The following is an 18,266-nucleotide window of genomic DNA, read 5'->3' on the forward strand; positions in this document are numbered from 1 at the left end:
ATGCAGAAAGTTAGGAGTCATATTGGAACAGCAAGAGTCAATCATCTTCAAAGACTAGGGGAGGAAGAGTTGTTTATTACCAATTATTTTGTTTATCTTTCAGGGAATTATTTTTCCTTTTTCATTTGCATTTCTACTTTAAGCCCTATAACTTGATTTTATACATACCCATACACTTTTTTAGTGCTGTACCTCTACCCTAAAAGTATCTGATCTAAATTAGTTAGTTAAGTTCATCCCTTACATCCACTGTGTATGGCAGAGTTGTTGTAGGATTTAACTGAACACGGTCATTGTTTATTTATTCAAGCAGCTTTCTGAGGGAACGGTTAAAGTGTGTATTTCTTCTGAAGACCTCTGACTGTCAGAAGCAACGAAAATAAGAAAATTATAAGTATGCATTGGAAATATGTGACTGCTCCTTGTCTAGAGAGCTTAAAAGGCTGCTGCGGTCAAATGTAAACTGAAGAAATCCCCATCTGCAAGGAAATGAAAACTATTATTTTTCATCTAAACTTTACACCTAAACCATTTCTTAGACTAATTCCTTAGGCAGCTCCACTGAGCAAACTTTGGTAAATATCTCTCCAGAATGATCATAAACCGAAATGATGTTAACAACAAAACAAAGTCCTAGCGAGGGGGCTTTTATGCATAACAAAAACTCATATCAAAGCCCAAAGGAAACTGGAGTAATCAACATTGCAGGCGTTACCCTTTGGCAAGGGAACAACTAGGAACAAAGAAAAATTATTACTAAAAGAACAATAAAGTGCTTCAGATACATCAAAAACTATTAGCCATTAGTTTTAACAGAGCCTAAAGTTAAACACAGTAAAACAACAGAGGATTTTCCCCATTTTCATCATTTAAAGTTCACGGTCTTGGAAAAGCTTTGTGGATAAAGAAAATCAAGAGCCTTGTGTGAATTTGGTGTCAATTATCTAATTAACTTTGATAACATCAGATGCAACCCTTCAGGGAAAAAGAGCTTCAAAGAGCTCTTGCAGGTAAGGGCACATCAGGAGAGCAGTAAGAGCTGAGGTGTGGAGAACAGAAAGGAGAGAGGCCTCTGGACTAAGTGCTTGTCCCTGAGCGTGCAGTAGACAGCAAGAGCCATTGAGCAGCTGCTGGTGCACATTTACCAGCCCAGTGTGCAGCATCTCCACGTGGGAAGGAGGACAAGGGAGCTGAGCAGGTTTCTGCTCTGACTCCTGTTTTGCTTCAAGGCCAAGCTGCTGCAATCTGGAAGCAGAAGAGCATTCTAGCCTGGCTCCTGCCTCCTCTTCCCATCCTCTCTCCATCAGCAGTGCCCGCAAGTAAGTGAAGTTTGTAAGCGAAGCTTTGTGAAGGTTGTGTTATGAAAGTACATTTTAATTATAGTTTAATCCTGGCTGGGCATGTGGGCAGCTCCTCATGCAGGAGGGAGATTGCCCCTCCCAGAGAAAGCCAACAGCAGCTCCAGGCTCTCAGCCTTCACATACAGCTTTACGTTAGCAGCAGCTGTTCACAAACACTTGCCACCCACAGCCTGAATTTCCATCTTCAAAAGCTCGTGATACCACCAGCTCATGCAGTAGCTCTGTGCATGAGCTGCCTGTTAGCTCAAGGCAGTGCCGAAAGTGCCACTGCTCTGAGGGCAGGTCCCTGCCCAGGGCCGAGAAGTGCCACCTCCCTGCCTGCACAATCGCTAGTGCTGGCATCTGTGCATGCCTGGTCGGTGCCAGCTCTCCTCCTTGGTTTTGGAGGGTGTGTTGTGATGGTAATTCCAGGGCAGTGGATGGTGCAGAGGGTGTCAAACTGAGTGCAAAGTCAATTATCTGTGGGCAACCCTGGAAGGCATCCCCTTAGACTACACCATGTGCTTCAGGTGACCCAGGAGGGCCTGTGCTGGCACCAGCAGCACCACCAGGACAAGTGTTGCAGTCAGAGGTAACTGGTGCTACCTGAGCAAGCCCATATCACCCAGTTCCTCACCAATCCCACTCCTCCACAGGCCATCCCAAAGGGTATACGAAGCCTTTACTGACTCCCTCTCTCAGTTCTTGAGGTCTTTTGCTTCAGGGGCTCCTGCTTGTATCACCTAATTAGCAACCAGCTGTGGTTCCACCACTTTCATGCTAAGAAATCTGCGTTTGCAGCCCTCAAAGAAGATGCATCCTTGGTTCTCTAAGCACTGGGACATGCACTTGAAAGGAGACCACGCGCACCCAAAATCAGGTCAGTGACTAAATTATTAGTTGCTGTCAGATCAGGTGTCAGTACTGTATGCACATGTAGGAAGATATTTGCAGTTGTTTCTTAGATCTCAAGGCAAGAACTACGTATTTGTGAAATAACAGCTGGGTTGGGAGGGAAAGGCAAGGAAGGGTGGGAAGATGAAACTGCAATGTCATCTGCTGAAAATGCAAATATTTCTGCTGCTAAGAGCTTATGAAGGTGGTATCAATAAGGGATACTAGCTGATTGGCACACGAGTCTTGAATAACAATGTATATAGGACTGTAAAAATCCATGGAAAGCTTCATTTACTGGTTTCAACTTATTTCTTCTAAATAGCATGCTAAGAACTTGAGATCTGTGCCCCTGCCTTTTAGGATTTCTAACCTGCTTGTCAGGGCTCTAGCTCAAGAAGTCCCAGCCTGCTGTACCTGCATGCTGGCCCCTTGGCAAGGATAGTGCAACATATGCTTTCCTGAGCCAAAGCAAAATGGCATTGCTGCCTATCCCTGCTAGCTGTCAGCATGCCTGTGTGACTTTTGTCATTGCTCTGCAATTTCTGCCAAGGTAAGGAAAAGACAGTTTTCCTGCAGTCTAGGCAGTATCAGCAGTGCCTGAGGCTGATAGGCACCATGGTATAGCCTCAGTGAGCTGCAGGAGGTGGAAAAAGGGTAGTTTTATGTGTATTACCTGGTAGCAGACCTAGAAAAATGTGGTGCTGTGTGGCACGTTGGCAAATGTTTCTTGTGTAACTTTTTTTTTGTGTGTGTAATTAGAGGAGAGTTTACTATGTTTTTCAGAAAGGCAAAATACTAGAAAAGCACATTTCATTTTAGAAAGTAGGAGTAAATGAAAAGCAAAAAGCAGAAATTTCATGTCTTTTGAGTTATCTACTTTTGGTATCACAGATGTTGCTGAGCTTTTGTTCTGTGCAAGAAGTCTTCCTCTTTCATCAGTCTTTCATCTGACCGCTTACTGAGATCTTCAGCTAGATCATTCTTAAAAGGCTGAAGCTGTGCTAATTCTCAGGATGGGATTGTCAGGAAGAATGTGAGGAAGTTAAGGCAAGTCTAGCCAAGAATAAGGTCTATGATATTTTCAGCGCTCTTGAGAGCTTCCATCAAGGTAAACCTAGACTAATTTTCTCTCTTATAAAGTGGTTCTTTGAGGCAAAGTGAACCGGTGTTTTCAGCTATTTGTTTTCCTCAGTGTTCTTTACTTGGTGTCTGATCACAGTGGTTGGCATACACAAATACTGTGGCTCATTTTTTAAAAAAGTGTTATACCAGTAATAAAGAAAACAGTTTGCATTTCAGATGAAGAGGCAATAAGTGTATCACAAAATATTTACCTGGAAGAGTAATAATTTGCTGAGGATTTAACAGCCGTATGACTTTTTTTTGTGTATATGATTAAAGCTTACAGCTTTGTTTTCAAACTAAGGTTTTCATGGGAGTTTTTATAGTACAAGGCAACAAGGCATGTAAGGTATGCCTATTTTTTTCCTTTTTTTTTTTTTTTTTTTTTTTTTTTCTGAGATAACAGCCTGAATTCACTTTTCTGGAGAGGTTTAACAGTTTGTGCTTGTAAGTGTCCTGCTTTTAAGCAAGGTAGAAAACCTAACCTCCTTGCCTGTGTTAATTTAGTGGTTGTAGACCATTTACCCAACATGAACGTTTTTGCTGGGAATGGACTTTATTCCTTCTCTTTCTCTCTCTCAAAAAGAAATAAAATAAAAGCCCATGAGCTCATTGATCATCTGGGAGGGGAACTTTTCCCCCACCTGCTGACTTTTTTTTTTTTCCATAGGTCAGGGGCAAGTAATGACATGGGAGGTGAGGTGGCAGGGTGTAGGGAAGGAGGGGAAGAGCATAGATCATGAAGAGCCATTGGGCCACCTCATGTCTGTGTCACACGAGCAAAGCAAACAGGCACAAGGGCATTTTGCACTGATGTTGTTGGAATGCTTTTTAAAAAATAAATAAATAAATAAAATTACTCATTTTCTGCCCTAGTTGAATGAAGAATGTGACATGCTTAACAGGGAAGGTGGTGTTATGCCACCTTTGCATTGGCTCTGTGGAGCAGGGTCGGAGAGCTGCTGGAGTTAAATGTGCTGGACAGGGCTTCCTGGAGGAGCTTGGTCAGCCTCAGGGATGGTGGTGACAGCCGCCCTACAGGGTATGAACATAGCAGCTTTGTACGGTATGTGTCTGCCAAGTGCACCAATGCACAGGCATGCACGTCATCGTGAAGGTGATTAAGTGTAGATTGAAGGGCCCCCGAAATGGACCTGGCTGGCTGCACTTCAGTTGGAGGGCTGACAGTATTTTTGCTTTCCAGGTCTACATGGGAGACAGCAGAATGGCTGGAGCCTAAAAGCATCCTCTTTAAAAGTGCAGGCTCAGAAAAATCTGTCATTCCATATCCATCTTATTTTTCCAACTCTATTTGTCTTGTTGGATGCTAATTTTACTAAAGCCAAGAGACACATTCTTGTAATTGACTTTGTTTCATGCAGCAATAACAAAGTTTGAGCTAGTGATTTTTTGACTTAAAATTCATAGTTCAAGGCAGAACATGAACCCTGGGGAAATAATTGGTTGGTGTCCATATTATTAATATTTTTAAAAAATCAAAACTCAAGTTAAAAAAAAAAAGGCTTTCCTGCTGAATAGTGCTGTATTTTCTGCATAGTACGTAAAACATTCTTTAATTGCATTTAAGCATGTCTGAAGAGTGCGATCAATTTTTCTGTGATAAAATTTGCTATAGCTTTCCTGAGAGCAAAGCAAAGAGCATACATTATGCAAGTGGTATTTGATATCCCCAACAAAAATAAACAGCTGGAGGAATTTAGTGAGGAAGCATCATGCAGGACAACATGCTCTGCTTTGCTTCCTCCTGTGCTCTTCCATGCACAAGCAGCATGGTGGGTGAGGGAGATTTACCCCTGATGGAGGCCCTGGTCCCTCAATGTGAGCTCCTGCTCCCACTGAAGTTCTTTCATCCAAGGCCTCACTTGCTCTATGGCCTCAGCATGGGGTGGTGCCCACTCCTGTAGCAGTGCCTGTTTTGCTGTTTCTTCCATCTCCTACATTGTGTTGTTTCTCAAGTACATCCAGCAAGGCTCGCTTACTTCAGATCCTTAGAATCATAGTCAGCCTTTTGAGATTCCTTAGTGACTTTACCTGTTTAGTTTTGGAGACCTCTTTTGCTCAAGGAAGCAAAAGCATAGTGTCTCGGCACATTTGAAGCTCAGGAGAGGCAGAAGCAAGTTGTTGCTGGTGCTAAGGCTTTGCATCATGGCATGTCTGATGGCCACAATCAGAGCTCTGGCCTGGTTATTATACAAAATGCAAAGTTACACAGTACCATAGCAACAATAAGAGCAATCAAAGGGCAAAGGTTTGCATACTGAGAGGAACTTAATAGCAGCAAGGAATGCATGCAGCCTACAGTCTTTTAAAGCCTGTTTTGGGTGCTAAAAATCCCCCCTGCAAGCGTGCTTTGTTATGATAAAGTAGAGACACAGCGAGTAAACTCTAAGACTTTATTGCTAGCAATCAGGTATTGTTCGTTTGACATCTTGTATCAAAGGAAATTAAAATGCAAATAAATACCATCATAGTACACATTGATTTTTCTTTAAAATAAGTTGTTATTGGCAAGCAGGAGTCAGAAATCAGCTTTTCCAAGTGCATTAGAATTGAAGAAAAGTTTTTTTTTTTTTTTTTTTTTTTTTTTTTTTTTTTTTTTTAAAAAAAAGATGTCTTAAAAAAAAGCCCTAAGACTTCAAGGTATAGAAACCCTTCTGCTTCCCTGTTCATGTTCTCCTTCTCTTAACATTCAGATGCAAATAATTAATGCTGTTGAAGCTGCAAAGACAGATCAAGTACAGTCCTTTCTTTATTTTCCTTCCATTAGTTAAAAGGAGTTTTCCTTTTTTTTTTTTTTTTTTTTTTTTTTTTTTTTTTATTTCTGAAGGGATACAAAGATGTGCCAAATGGCTACACGGCCATGTCTAAGTATTTGCTGTATAGCATTAGAAAGAGCACTGGTAAGAACTACATGGAGCAGAAATGTTGTAGAGTACGAAAAGGATAGTGCCGAAAAATCATCCTTGGCTGCTATTTGAGTTAGCAAGTTCACAAAATAGTAACTTACTGCACAAAACACATATATATCTCTCTGCAGTAAAAGATGCTATGTCAGATAACCCAGGCAGCAGAGTGTCTTTGCGATAGCTGAAGGCTTTGCCTAATTGCAGTCTTACTTGTGACAGTGATGCCTGTGAAGAAATTCCCCAGGCCTTGTGAGTGAAGCACAGGCCTGGGCTCCCACTGCCATAGCAACAGAAGTGCACCCTGCTGAAAAGCCAGCTGAGTCCAGTAAAGGTCACCAGAGACCTTTAGAAAGCTGGGGAGCTTTATTCCCAAGTAACGAGGCACAGCTCTGAAGCTGGAATGACGAAACGGTTTGCCTGTGGCAGGCATCCAAAAGTCACAAGTTTACCTCATGAATTATATTCTTAATGTGTTAGTGTTGACTTTAGGGCTATTTGAGCTCTTGGCAGGTTTTGGGGGAGTGGAGGGTGGTAGAGCTCTGGAGGGAGGGTGTGAAGATTGGGGTTTTTCTGCAGTTGCCATGGGTAGAAGTTACTTATGAAGCTACAGGGACTGAGACCTTGTGGAAAAAGCCGGTGAGTTGCAAGGGCTGGCATCACTAAAGAGAAAAATAGCTTCCTTCAGTGTCTTTTCTGTATCCTTCCACTGCAGTTGCTGTCAAAGTAGAGGTAAAATGTAGCATGCTGTTTCCAGGGATGGTGGTCAAAGTGTCAGGCCTGGTATCACCAGAGACAACTCAGTCTGCCTCTCATGACAGGCTGAACTTGTGGGAATGTGGGAACGGAGAGAGCTCTGTTTCTATTGTTTGTTCTGATCCATGTACCAGATCCAGGCAGGATCATCCTCCGGTTGGAAAGCTTTTTAAAGACGTAAAGTTTCTGATGCACCCTGTCATGTTTATGGTTGTATATGATTGCAGGACTTCTCTCTTGAGCACTCAAAGCATTTGGGTAGCACTTCCTTAGACCTGTGTAAACTATAACTGATGATATAAACTATATCTGATGGTAACTATTTTGACCAGGAAAACATTTTTCCCCCAAAGGTGTATTAAGACTGCTGGGTGTAAAACAAGGCAGAGGCTGAATGTGCGCAGTGCAGCAGCAAGCACAGCCTGGCCTGCTGCCCTGTTGTGGGAACAAAAACCTGATTTGGGTCTGCTTTCCTTCGCCTCTCTGAAAGAGGTTGTGCAAAGTGACTCTGCTATGCAGCAGGATGAACAAAAACACAGACACACCTCTACACCCCTCTTCTGTGTTTAAAGAGGATAAATTAAAAGGTACTGGATGGGAATGTGTGTTTGAAGATTCAGTCACATCCTTAGTCCCACAAACTCCTCTACTCCCACTGCATGCTAAGGAAGCAAGTGTTTCTGAGTACGGGACACCTTAAAAAACAAACAAAATGAAATATTTACATGTGTACAGGACAGACTTGGTGTTAAATATTTAACTGTCATAATCTTCCTAATCTGTTTTTTGTCTTTTCCTATTCATCTGTAATGCATGTTATTCTAGTAACCCTAACCGAGTCCTCAGGAAGTCTGCAGCTAAGTCTAATATTTTTTCTTCAGAGAACAGTTAATCTAATCTGTGGTTCTTGCCATCTTAATTATGGAAAAAAAACAATATGATTACACAGCTTGGGGCAACAAGAAAGCACGTGAAGCACCAATCCATAAGTCTTGGTGCCTTGGATCTCAAAAGAAGGTGTAGGCATGTGTGTATATTTATTATAACAGGGTCATTGTAAAGTCACTATCCCATAGTTTCTGAGAAAAGGGGGAAGCAATTGAGGCCATACATAGAAACCTCTACATGTACTAAATGCCTTTTTTTTTTTTTTTTTTTTTTTTTACAATTCTTCCTTGCTTCTTTTGGCACAGGAGACTTGCTTAACATTCCTTTTCCCCAATTATGTGTGATTATATTTCATATGGCTCATTATTAACAGAATCAGCTAGTTAACCAGAGGCCTGCTAAAAAGTTGAAAGCTCTTTGAATTCAAAATGTTGTATATGGATGAAGTAGTGGAATAATGTTTTTTGGGGGGATGCAAATGCTTCAGCAAAATACCCCAGGTGGAGGTGGTTTAGTTGCAGTGGAGGGAGCAGGTGGAGGAGGAAAAATGTGAAAATGAATAATTGTATCTTGAGTCACATCTGTGAGCACTGGCTTTGGGTTTAAGATAAATGACCAGGCTGCAGCTCCCAGCCAGAGCACACACAGCAGCAGGCGTGGATAGAGGAGTGCCGGTGTTATCTGAGCCAATGCAAATACCCGGGACCAGCTGGCACAGCAGTCGAAACCAGCACACCTTGTTCAACACAGCCAGCCACATGGCACGCTTACATAGCTGTGCTACAGCATGAGAGTGAACATGAACAAAGTTATCCACATACAGGCTTGGCAAACCAAACCCAAATTACCAGATCAAACATACTGCACACAAAAGTTAGGTGCTCAGTAGGTTTACTTGTCATGAGATTTTGAAAACCTTGATATGAAATAATGGTACATAGTCCCACAAACTATAAAACATCAGGAACACTGGGGCAACTGAGCCAGCCTGCAAAACCCAGGCATTTTAGTATTGTTTTAGATGTTGCTAACTTCAAAAATATGGTATGTAAGCATACCATTTTGGATCACACCATGCTTTACATTTGGTATTTACAAGTTACTGCCACGTAGCAGTGGAAATGTTGGTCATGCAGAGAATGAGAACAAGCTTCCTGCTAAAGGAATTTGTAATGCAAATATGTTATGCATACAAATGTGAAGAGCAAGCTGGGGGCAAATTGGACAAAAGCTGCTGAGTGTATCAGCTATGTCTAAAGGTGACACACCCTTAGGTTAAAAAGTTGTATTTTAGCGGTATACATTCGCAAGCTCTTCAAGCACAGCAAGTATCTTGGAGGGGAAAAGAGTAACAGTACTGTAAAAGATGCATACTCTGAGCAGTGTTTACAAGTGAACATAATAAAGAAGCTGATTTCTTAAAAATCTTTTAACTCTATAGAGTAAATCTTCAAAGTAGCGCATGGAAGTCATGCACACAAATCTTATTATTCTGAAAGCTGCTTAGGAACTTTAGCCCTCAGAGTCAACATACCACAACACATTCAGAAGTAAAATTTCAAAGAGTTACAAATGTTTCTAACAATTAGCTAATTAAAAAAAAAAAAAATTAAGAAGAAAAAATAGGATTGAAAAGGATTTAAAAGGGAAGAATTACAGAGGGGTTATATGTTAAGAAGGAGGTATTTGAAAGGGATTGAGAGGGGTAGAGTAGGAAGTGGATGTGGTTAAGGCATTTGCAAGATTAGTTGAAGAAAAGTCTAGTGAAACTGGAAGTAGGGAGCCAAATCCTGGGACAAATGAATATAGTTTCTTTGATGTATTTGAAGCTGCGTGATTTATACATATTCAGCATCTGGCCTGTTGACCTTAAGAATGATTGGATAAAAATAATGATGAAGCTTATTAAAATACAGCCATAAAAAGTAGCATGTAGTGTTCTATGCACAAAAGGTTAGCACTTACATGTTCAGAGATGAAAATATCAGTGCCAATCAGTGTACCAAACAGCTACAGGTATTCTCTAAGCCTTAAGGGGGCTTAGAGAACTAAGCATCTTACCAGTAATGGAAGCTACAACTTGCTATGAAAGCTGGCTTATTGAAAACAAAATTTTTCATGTTATTATTATTGCTTTAGAGGTGGGCTGTGAGCTTGAAACTCTCTTTCAAATGCATCCTCAAAGAAACAGGATAATATAAATGTTAAAGCTTTGGGAGCTGATCTGGAAAGCTCTGGCATCCAAAAGATATTTACTCTAATTAGTGCAGATACACCTTTCGAAACTCCTGCCAGTTTTTGTATCCACAGAAAATATATTGGCACTCCCACATGAGTACAATGGGTGTGTGCACATGTGTGCATGTGCTTGAGGTCTCAATTACTTCCAGGATTAGGACATGTGTAACACCCTATAGGTTCTCTAGGAACAGGCTCAATGAGTCTGTGCTTGCACTGAGCAAACACAGGGTAAAGGTACACAACAGACAGAGCAAAAAGACAGCAGAGAAAGATAAATAAAGAGCTGAAATTGGTCAGCGTGGCAGTATCCAAACATTGTACTCCTTGGCTGTGCTGCAGAGCTCCTAGGATCTTTTTGCATTTTGCATACTGAAATCTCAAATAAGAGGGCAAGGGAATCTATGTCCTGACTTTAAGCAGACTAATTTATAAGATTACTCTTATTTCATTTGCATTGCTTCAGTGAGCCAGTGCCATGTTCAGAGCACTGTCAGCAGTGAGGAAGAATAGAGAAACATTGAGTTTCATGGCCATAAAAATAGACACTGACAGCAGGATACATGAAATAATGTATTGAATTTGAAACATGGCATCACAGGAGAATGAAGAAAACCAGATGCATCTGCTAAGCATTTCTGGCCAGGTCAATTTAAATAATGCTATTCTTGACCCATGCAACTTTATTTTAAAGGTAGGATAGGACAATGCTGTAGATCTGGAATAACTAGCAACGGATCCTAGTATTTTATGTCAAAACCAACTAAAGGGCAGTATATTTTTTGCTTCAGTGTAAAACTCATCAGAACAATAAGGGTTTTTCACTGTGGACTTTGTTTATAAGGTCAGCATAGACACTGATGTTATTGCTATTCCTCTTCATGCACTATAGGGTAGGAAAACACTTGCCTTCATAACAGAGATTATTGTGGATACTTGAAAGGAGGGAGTCATTTAACTGTACCCAGATAACTGAGTGGAAAACTGAAAATCCTGGTATCAAGGTTGGAGTCTGATGAGGAAATTGTATAAAACAATCACTTTTATTGAGAGAAAAAGAGGAATTACAGACTAACAAAAGGGTAGTAGCTGAAAAAAAAAGACTTTGGTAGAAGCTCTGAATGATCAGAGAGGACATTGTTATCAGATGAAGCAAGTTCTGGGAGGCTTACAATGAACTATTTTAATTTTTCAACAGCAGTTCAAGTTGTGTAGTCACTTGTAACAGCATAGAAGTTCTTTTTAATATAATTGCACGCATTTTGCATGTACTATGTGTACTTTTTCAGAAAGAACAAGTTATTGATCACCCCTACCTATGTTAATAGTGCATCTCTGTTTGGATTGCAAAACAATAACTACGTGTTTAATTAACTTCTGTAAGTATTGCAATGAAAATTATGTCTAGCAGACTCCAAAATCCAGACTCATGAATGTAGGGGACTTTTAAGTTACCTTTGAGTAATACTCTTTTTGAATAATGAGTTTGTTCTGCAGTGGACAGGGCAATAACATTAAGCTTAGAGCCAGTCTAATCTGCTCAAATAACTCCTCTCTTCAGTGCCCATCTACCTGTGTCAATCATACAGCCATGCACACCACTGCACACGCCTGTGGAGCTCTGCGATACAGCCAGAGGCATGGCCAAGATGAAGAAGGTGGGAGTCCCTCTCCCACACTCAAGTCCAGTACTACTCTAGGAGACTTGGGTGAAAGAGCACCGTGAATCATGACTGATTGCACAAACTCGGACTATTATTATCACATCACCAGGCTGTGTGCATCTTTACCGAAGTGATATCATTTTATTACCTATCTGTGGGGTCATCTTAAAGCATTAAATGCAAGATAGTGGGACTTGGTATTTTCAGAGCTTTAGGGAACATGATACATCCATAGGCACTTTGCTGAAGTACATGCATCCTACATCTTAGAAAACCTGCTTTCGTAATTTTATTACAAGCTAAAATATGACATGAATTCTAAAATTCTGTATGTAGATGTGAGGCATGGTGATGTAGGTATCAGCTGGCTCACCACCACATATTTGAAGGGCAGGTAAATCTTAATGCACGTGAAACTGGAGGTGAATGATGATTTGGCTATTTCCTTTTAAAAAAAATCACATTGAAAAACATCTTTATTATTATTATTACCTTTTTAAAAAAATATGCCAGTATCAAGCACTTATGAATAGCATTTCCTGTTTTAGTAATCAACCCACTTAAGACAGGAAAACAAGTATGTGAAAATCTGCATCTTATTTACATTTGAAATATTACATAATTTTGAAGGTATCAGAAGCATTTAAATGAGGATTTTGATAACAGTGCTGTATCAAATGCAAATTTTTTTATGTTTAAATAAAGGAGATTGTAAGGACATAATTGGAAAAACTGAGGGTGGCCTCAAAAACATACCTCACCCATTACAAAAATGTCCATGCTTTTCTTGGTCTATATTTTAAGAGCATATTAATAGATGCACAATAACAGGCATTTCTTGTTCTGCAAGTAATAATTTGTCTTGTCTTTTAGCGCTTCATCATCAGGTACAAAAAATCACCTGACTTTGTGCATACAAGATGTGCACGTTTATAGAGCACTGATTTAAAAAGTCACTGTCCTCCGGCTGCAGCCATGGTGCTGCTTCTGACACTCAGCACCCTGCATAATTGCATATCAATGGTGCATTCTAATTAATGCTCTGGTTTTAGCATTGTGATACATGTGATTCTGTGCATCACCAGTGTAATGCACAAAACATGGAAAAAGGGTATCTTTTGTTCAGGAAGTGTGCTGGGTTATTTATTTGACACCACTGCTTCACAGGGGCAGTTTGTCTCAATTCAAGCACTTCCCTGAGCTTGTGGGTATATTTGCAAACCCCTTGTGTAGTTACTAGTAATGACCATAGAGGTCTGTAGATGGCAGTTCAAAGTGCAAAATATAGTTCAGCCCCTCAACTTCTCCTCATCTGCTTTACTAGGCTTTTCTGTGACATTCTTGTTTTGCTGATCTCCTCTATTTTCTGGTCTTAGTTTGATTAACCTTGCATACATGGGGGGTGGGGGGGAGGTGGGGGGAGGGATTCTTTTGACTGGCAGTATCAAATTTAGAAACGAGAAGGCCCTAGTTGGTCAACTTTATCCCCAACACAACTGGGGTTGAAGTCCTGGCTCTAATTAAGTCAACGGCAATACTCCCCAATTTTCAAGTGGAGGTATTCAACCCTGCTAAATACTTCATATCCTAAGGGCTCTATAAGTTGTTGAATAAACATTGCATAATTAGATTATGGGGGAAAAAAAAAAATCTCCCATTTGCCTTCAGAAAAGGGAAATTCCTCACCTAAGGTAAAAATCTTTGTTGCCAGGTTTCCGTGGGAGAAGCTGGCAGAGGTAAACTGGCAGCAATGGAATATTCTGGGATTAATTAGACGTGGCCTAGATACATGCTGGAGAGTATCAGCACTGACCTAAATGTTGTGAGGAACAGTGCCTCTATCTCCTCCTTTGTGTTAATCAACTCTGACACCAAAGGCTTAGCAGGGCAAGTTTGAAGAGAGATTTTGCATAAAAGCCTGAAAGAGGCAACTTGTTAAATTAGTTTTTGTTCATATTATAATCCTGCTCATTCAAATCTAAAAATGTATTGAAAACAAGTTTTATCTTCATGAATCTTGTGGGTTAATAAGCAGGCAAACAGCTTTTTCAAGCTGTTAGCCAAGAGTTTACAAAGCTCTGCTGAGGATCACCATGCTTTAACTGGCACTGTGCAGTCTTCCCATAGCTTTTATCCTAGAGTACTGTTCTGGGGGGAGTATGCGGGAGAGAACAATTAGTTACACAGATACCACATTCATTTTTATTTATATTCCAATATATCAAGGTTGTTGATGGTAAACAAGGAATAGAATCAACTTCACTTTGACCTAAGGCTTACAGGAGCAGCTTTCATTGACTCAGGGTCAATGAAAGAGATTAGGAATCTATTGCTGATTCTTCAGTTCAGTTTGAAATATCGTCAATTGTAATGAGTCTTTTATTACTTACTCTGTGAACTGCAACTAACTTCTAAACTCCCTTTTCCTAAAGGATGTCCTGAGGTGGATCAAACTATTCAGAACGAAGATTTAGATAAGCTGGTGTTGAAAATAAAAGTACAAACTGGAGATCTGCTTCCAGCCAGTTGCACATACTTTAGGATTTCAGAATATATTTGGCTTCATTGGACTATTCAGCCAACTAGTTTGTAACTGCAGTTGTAAATCAGAAAAGGGAGTTGAATGACAGTGAACTGAGAGAGCTGGAAACCATCAGTATTTGAAGGTGGATGAGATCCTGCCATTGTCACTACTTCTCATGGGTAACTAAAAAGCAGCGGAGTTCAGCTTGCCAAGGTGATAACCTTATTACAGTTGTGCATTTGTATCTATATTGATACCTAAGCTAAAACTGTACACATTAGAAATTGTTTAATTCATATCAAGTTAGGATATCTATGTAGCTGTGGATCTGAGTAAAGGGAGAAACTTCCAAAAAAAAAAAAAAGATGCATCTGCATGTTGTACTAAAAACCTTGTGAAATCTATTTCTTTATGATTATATTTAGTAAAAGACTTGAATATGTGCAGTGTTATGATCCAACAGCTGCTGCTGCCTGCAATTTCACAAGCAATTCCCACAAAACATGCCTTTTATAACAGAATCATTTCACTCAATTACTTAATCAATACAACTTGGTGTCAGATTATACATAATAGAAATAATCTATTGTTTAAGAATTTCTCTCCAAATAGCAACTCCGTGAGAACAGAGGCCACTTACCATCCTTGCATTGCTTCGCATCCACTTGTAATGTCAGACTCACAGTTTGTGAAACCTGCAAAACAGTAAGAAAGCTTGGAGTTGTTATCTGGATACTTTTATGTTGAATTGCTACCAAGACTTTTGACTTCCAGTAATGGATTTGTGATGGAGGCTGTGAGGATCCGCAAACTTTACATGACTAAGGGTAATAGTCTTACTTTGTTGTCAGTTGCAGGCACCTCACCTTATGCCATGCACCTTCCACATTCCCAAGGAAGCCAATTGGAAAATAAGTCTGACTTATCTCTGTGATGTTACTCTGGTGCTATTATTTCAATGTTAAGGCATAAACCTATCTCCTAGACTGGAGTTGTTATTAAGTCATCATTAATTGACCTTTCACATATTTATGTAAAACAAGGCAAATTACTCTTTCTGCTTGTGTATCCTGTGGCTAAGGAACAACAATGGATAGTTGTTTTAGTGACTAGTAATTGTTGCACATCTGTACTTTTCAATTTAACAACCTTTGATTGTCCTCCTTACTTGCCTACAAAGCTTCCTAGGGCTTGATCTTGTTCAGATTTGACATGTTGACTTTACCAAACTTACCCAATACTTTACTAACAAAGATTAATTTCAGTAAGTATGTCTTGTTTAATTTTGAACATAACATACTATCTTGAATAAGAATCTTAATATAATAATGTTATGTTAGACTACCAACAGCTCAACAATAAACTGTCCATAGAAATATGGAAATCTAATTTATTTGTGGTTGTTTGTAAAATATTTCATATTGTACCTCAAAGGTACTTTAGATTGTGTTCAAATTGTCAATTTCATTGAATTAACTCTTGTAATTTGCTAGATTTTAAAAGTTTTTAGGAAAAGTAAATCAGCATCTGAAATGTGGGTGTTTACACCATTCACTTTTTCAGCATAACAGAAATTGCAGCAACATATTTCAATTTTTCTTGCCCTAGATTCAGGAAATGATGCCAGTTAATTTCTGTTCAAAGTGTTCAGGAATATGTCGACCTGAAAGAGGATATCTTCTGGATCCAAAATACTTGCTCGTACGTCTGGTTCAAAATACAGGTGAGAGTTCCTAAAATAAAGTCATTTAAAATATGTATTTTTCTTTTACTTCTGAAATGGCTAAGCCATGCTCAGAATCATTCCAGTTCTCCTCAAACTTAAATGAGACACCCACGTACCAGACCATTCCATCTCCTGCTTTAACGAGATCCAAATCTGTCAAGGATTGTCAACAGGCATCGCAGTGTGGATTTCTTGAGGACTTGCAAATCCAAAAGAGGTTAACTTACTTCAGACAAAAGCAATAATAATAGTACAGCATCGGCCATAAACATTGATTGGTGCTCGATACCAGAAAGTGCATCTGGAAAAAGTCTATATATATATATGTTATTTTTTTACAACCTAGTCTTCAGGACATGGGTAGAATACAGACCAACACAAAATAATGAGCTTCACTTACTGTTGTTGTGTGATAAAATATAGGATGAGCTAGAGGTGATACTGCGGGAGGAAAACTGACTAAGTAGGCATGACAGGAGTATGGGGGCTAAATATAATGACAGGAACTTCATAACGTGTTCTTCATAAAAGTGACAGAAAAAGCAAAGGAGGCAAACTGTGCTGTGCCAAAAGCATTAAATCAAATGGTGAAATGCTGAAGAATAATTTTTGATAGGGCATGCATTGCTAAAGCTCTAGCTTAAGAAAAAAAAAAAAAGGAGGGGATAAAGGAGACCGATAGGAAAAACTGAACTAAAGATTAGAGATCACAAACACCAAACAATGAGGATGAAGTGTACCTCAGTCTAATTTGCAAAAGCATGTATTAAGTATTACTGAGAGCCACTTGTTTGATTAAAGCACATCTTAAACAATTGCAGAAATTAAGAAGAATTTTAAAACCTGTAATTCCGTTTTTTATCAACTCCGAAATCAAATATACATATGCTGAAAATATTTAAGATGTAGCTTTAACTGGAGTGTATGCCAAATTCTGTCCTTCTGAATTGTCCTAGCTGGTGAACGCCTCATTAACGTGGAGTCTGCACGAGTGTCCCTGTGCTGAGGACGGTGTCAGCAGGGTGGGAAGCCTCTAACAGAGCTTGGTGTAGGGCTGACACCAACGGCTCCATGCTAGGGCTCTGCACAATATTTCTCTAAGTGCCAATGGCCAGCTTGCCTTAGACCCAAAGTAGCAATGCGTCAAACCTCAGCAGCTTTGTTCACGGATGACTTTTTACATGCAAGTAACTCTCCACGGTCAGGTTTGTAGTAGGGAAGTTGGAAAGGGACGGGAAAAGGGATTAAATGCAGCTAGAGTTCTCACTGGACCAGAGGCAGGAGACAGAGGAAACATGTTCAAGGACTATTGTTCCAGCTGACAGACTGCTTGCTCCTCATGTGTCATCATATGCAGCCATGCAAACATTCACTGTTGCTTTTGTCTCTGTCCAAAACAGGACAGAGCAGCGGATGAAAGGACAGACAACTGACTGGTGCATAGGGCCCATCACCAATCCTTCCCAGACCTTTTCCTGGGTGCTGTAACTTTCCTGCCTGGCAACTTTTCTTTCCATCTACTCTTTTACCTCCCACGAGGATACTACAGATCCTGTCCATGTACAAGGTTTTTGCATTAATGAATTGAAGAGAAGTTTGGGATCCTGTGATGAAATGTGCACTAAGGTATAGATCATAATACTGACGAGTGCTTTGTAATACATAATTCATAATATAAACATGCCAATACCCTTTAAAAGCCATGTTAAAAAGAAACCAGCCCTCTCGTGTTCAGGGCATTCAGCTTAGGAAAGCAAGCCACTGCCTATCTGCTGGCGTTTTCCAGCAATTTCTTCTCTAATCAAAGCATGACCAAGTTTGCTGTTATATTAAGCCTGGAGTATATCCTATCGTGAAATACCGCACTAAATGAAGTGTTGGTAGTTAATTCTGGAAACTTCTAAGGAAAATGAAATTGCTTGAGGTCTACAATCCATTGCAAATTTCAAAGCACTGTTTACAGACTCGTGAAAAAGCCTTGTGATCTACACTTGCTGCACTCAGCAGAAAGGGAAGTTGGTCTCGGAGCTGCAGGCTTGACAAAGGAGGACTGTGTTTGAAGAAAATCTGCAGATGAGCAAAATGGGGGGGTGTTGAAGCCTTTACAGCAGCTTGTTGTATTTTGGAGCTTTGCACTAGATGATTTTCATTTTGATAGGTACTAAAGTTTATAGGCATTTCCTTTGA

The 18,266-nt window shown here is 39.9% G+C and overlaps 1 long non-coding RNA gene across 1 annotated transcript; it reads left to right on the forward strand.

The window, feature by feature from the left end:
* The first annotated feature begins 1,497 nt into the window (after window positions 1–1,497).
* LOC137856170 (uncharacterized) lies at window positions 1,498–16,098 on the forward strand. Its single transcript, XR_011096251.1, has 3 exons — window positions 1,498–2,220; window positions 14,262–14,566; window positions 15,962–16,098. It is a non-coding gene; the product is annotated as an uncharacterized lncRNA (long non-coding RNA).
* Window positions 16,099–18,266: the final 2,168 nt, after the last annotated feature.

The sequence above is a fragment of the Anas acuta genome, chromosome 4 (genome assembly GCF_963932015.1).
Source record: "Anas acuta chromosome 4, bAnaAcu1.1, whole genome shotgun sequence".
Classification (NCBI taxonomy): domain Eukaryota; kingdom Metazoa; phylum Chordata; class Aves; order Anseriformes; family Anatidae; genus Anas; species Anas acuta.